The 3,949-nt window shown below is 37.1% G+C and overlaps 1 non-coding gene across 1 annotated transcript; it reads right to left on the bottom strand.

The window, feature by feature from the left end:
- Positions 1-1,542: 1,542 nt before the first annotated feature.
- Positions 1,543-1,614, bottom strand: TRNAG-UCC (transfer RNA glycine (anticodon UCC)). Its single transcript has one exon. It is a non-coding gene; the product is annotated as a tRNA-Gly (tRNA).
- Between the last annotated feature and the right edge of the window lie 2,335 nt (positions 1,615-3,949).

Below are 3,949 nucleotides of genomic sequence, written 5' to 3' on the forward strand. Positions count from 1 at the left end.
TTTCCATTGAGCAACAGGTGCTTAAATGGGCTCTACGTCTAAATGTCTAAACGTCTCTCGGTTTGTCCGTTCGTCTGTCTGACTGGAGAATTGAAAAGTTTTCCGATGATGCAATAAATTTACAGATAAAATTTTTATTTACGATTAAGCTGGACAAAGCTATGCACAGACAGGGCCAAGGGAACGGGACGAGGCCCATAGAGCCACGCTGTCTAGGCCGCATTCTGGGTTACGTTTCGAGCTGGGCATGGCACTTGGGGGGCGTAAGCTTTATTGAAATAGTTGCCATCGCGCATCACGACGACTCAAGAGCCGAGCTGAGCCAGCGAAATACATAAACAGAAACACACGTACATATACATACGTATACGTATACATATACATATGCATATATATTTATATATATATTAATTAATTACAAAGCAGGCACAAAGTTTGAGCGAGTGGAGTGAAGTAGGGATGGGGCAGGGGCAGGGGCAGGGGGGAGCAGAGGATCAGACAGATGGACAGCCGCCCGGTCATAACGTGCACGAAGGTGAGAAATCAATTTTCAGTATCTCGCTTTGTGCTTAATACTTTTTCCAGTGAAATGCGCCGCGACGAGGTTGAGGATGAGGATGAGGCTAAGGCTCAGGCCGAGGAGCTGCACAGCGCCTGGGGCGATGCAGGCAGAGGCAGCGGCTGAGCGAGGCACAGGCCGTGCTCCGTTGTTGTCAAGCCTCAGAAGCGAGACCACAAATGAGGTTCAATGGAGAATGGCTATGAACTGGACCTGGCTCTGGACCTGACTCTGGCTCGGGTTCTGGGTCCGACTCTGGGTCTGGGTCGGGGCAGCCCTGGCACGTAAATTAGGATAACAACGTGAAACATAATTATTACTTTGGACAGATATGGCAACCTCAACTGCGCCTGCGCAGAGTCCTGCGCCGCTCACTCTGCACCCAAGACCAGCTGATCGAATTGCTATACCCTGCCTAGATAATCTCAGCCTAGCTAATGCTAAGCGAAATATTTATAGTACACTTCAATCGTCTAATAATGGTTTGAGAATTATTATTTCGATTAAAAAGAAATTTTTGTAATTCCATAAACGATTATTTTGTTATTTAATTAAATAATTGAAAATATTTTTAAATAAAAAATCTTACAATAATATATTTTTTACATAAATACTGAAAAATAGAAAATATAAATAATAATATATAAATATTATAGTAATGTATAATATTATATGTATATAAATACTGAAAACTATAAAAAATTATATAGTTTTATATTTTAGTATTTTTTTAATTATACTATTATTATATTATTTTTATTATGCTACTATTTTATTGAAAAAAGTTGAATAGTAAATAAAGTTGCAAAATTAATATATCAGTATATAGTATATTAATATATACTATATAGGTATAATATGGGTATTTTTATACATATTTTATTTTATTTATTATTTATATTATTATTTATTTATTATTTATATAATTAATTTTAACTTCATTATAAAATATGGATTTATTAAAAGAACTAAAAATTAAGTTGTGCGTCGGCCGGGAATCGAACCCGGATCAACTGCTTGGAAGGCAACTATGCTGACCATTACACCACCGACGCCACTTGATTTTACGGGGTGTACTACTCAAATTAAATGACAGACCCTTAGCAAAGCTCTAATAAAGATTTAAAGCAAATTTAAATATCTTAAAAATTTTTTACTTTTAATTTTACCTTTTTAAATTAAACATTTTTAGCATTATTTGAGAATTTTTTTAAAAGTTTTTCTGTGATATAAAAGTATGCAAATTTACATATGTATGATATATGTATATACATTTCCAAGGTAGTCTTCTTCTTCCAGCAAACACAGCGTAAAACTTTATTCTCTAAAAAATTAACTTAAATTATTATGGGTATTAAAACTGCAATTGTAACTTATTTTTACTCATCCCACATTCAAATGCCTCAATATTTATTTATTTATTTATAATTTTAATATATTCATATTATATATTAATATTCAATATGCAATTGAAGTGCTCTACAATTGCTGGCCATCATTCACTACAGCTGTTGTTATAGGGTATCTGCAAGTCGCGCTCTTCCCGTTTGCTGACTGCTCAGTTGTTTATTTTGGTTTTGTGGCCCAAATAAATGTATTAAAGTTGGTTAACGCCTTCATTTTTGTGCCGCGACGCAGCTCGGCTCAAGCCTCAAAGTAGGTGTAATAAAAAATATGAATTGTTGTTGTTTTAAGCTGCAACAACAACAACAACAACAACAGGTTGCAGCAACATCCAAGCAGCAGCCAAAAATCATTCAGCGCATTTTACGAGCCAAAGAAGCGCTTGGACTCCAATCGGATTGGCTTGGGTATTGGGCATCGGGCATCGGGCATGGGGCAGCGGGAGTGGGACTCAGCTGGAGGATGCCGTGTGAACAGCAAATTGGCAGGCGAAATGTGTGAATAGAAGTGTGAATAACTGGCTGACTGAATGGCCAATTGAATGCGTCGAAATGAGTGCTAAGGCAGCAGTAAGTGAATAAAACAAATGCATTCAGCTGCAGCCAAATGAATGCTGGCTGAGCATTGAGTGTATTTCATGAGTGCATCTATTGTCGGTGAGTGTTATTATCCATGAGTGTTTTCACTAAATGACTTTATTTCGGTTTCCTAAATTATTTTCTCTCGCTCTCGCTCTCTCTCTCTCTCTCTGTTCCTCTTTATAAATGTGAGTATATTCAAATATGAGCCCATTCACATTGCATTCACTGATCGTGAGTATGGAAGTGAGTATATTAGAGCACACTTTCTGGTATATTCATAAGCACTGAATAGTCCATTTGGAAGTACATTCTCGAGTGTATTCATGAATTTAAATTTGTGAATAAACTATATTTATTCGTTTATATAATGAGTAAGTACACTTTAAGTATATTTGTGCATTTATGTATGTATTTGTATGATTCAGACTACACTCATGGTATTATAAATATAGCCTGTGAGTTTACCTTCTATTGGTCTCTAAAGTGTACATCTATTCTCAGAGTCTTATGAGTATATGCACTCCAATTCTTGAGTATATTCATGAGAGAATGGATTCATGTATCTTCAACCCAATTCGCCATAGCATGTAAAATCTATATACATATGTATATGCAAACTAACATTATCCTATAAGATGAAACAGTCTTATATTATCCCTAACCTCAACTTTTAATCATTATAAAAACAAAAGTATTCGTTGATTACATTCATTTACTTTTTTTAAAACTCTTTGCAAATATATTCATATATTCAAAGACATATTCATACATATTCCAGAGTATTCATAATCTATCATATATGATAAGCAATTTGTTCATTTAGCCATGTGAGTGTATTCATATTCAAATTCATATTTTACGCTGAATTTAATGGCTCTATTGATGAGCATTACAACTGTAAATTGTCTAATAAGCCGCACACTGAAAATAGATTTAATTGGGCTTCGAATTAATTTAAAAAACGAAGAAGAAGAAGAGGATAATAATAAATGCATTAACAAAAAAGCATAAACAGAGCCGAAAAGGTGTAAATTGGCATTTGATCCTTGGGCTCATCAGGTAATTAACGCACAGCGGTGCAGCTCGACTCGGGCTCAGTGGAGCTGGATGGAGGCAGGCGCAGGAGTAGGGGCAGGAGCATGGGGGCATGCCCACCCGCTGTTGCTGCTGTTGGTCGAAGGAAATGCCACAAAATTGAAAATGCAAAACGAAATTGGCAACTGGCAACTGGCAGCGGCAAGCGGAGTGGAGCGGAAACGTTGGCCGTGCGTAATGAAGACGTTAAGCTGAGGCTGAGGCTGAGGCTGGAACTGCGACTGCGTCTTGGACTTGAAGTGAGACTGGGATTGGGAGTCTGAAATTGGGACTCGCGACTCGGGATCTGCCTCTCTGTGGCTGGCAGGCA

This window comes from Drosophila navojoa, chromosome X (genome assembly GCF_054131105.1).
Source record: "Drosophila navojoa isolate 15081-1374.11 chromosome X, UAZ_NAV_1.0, whole genome shotgun sequence".
NCBI lineage: Eukaryota > Metazoa > Arthropoda > Insecta > Diptera > Drosophilidae > Drosophila > Drosophila navojoa.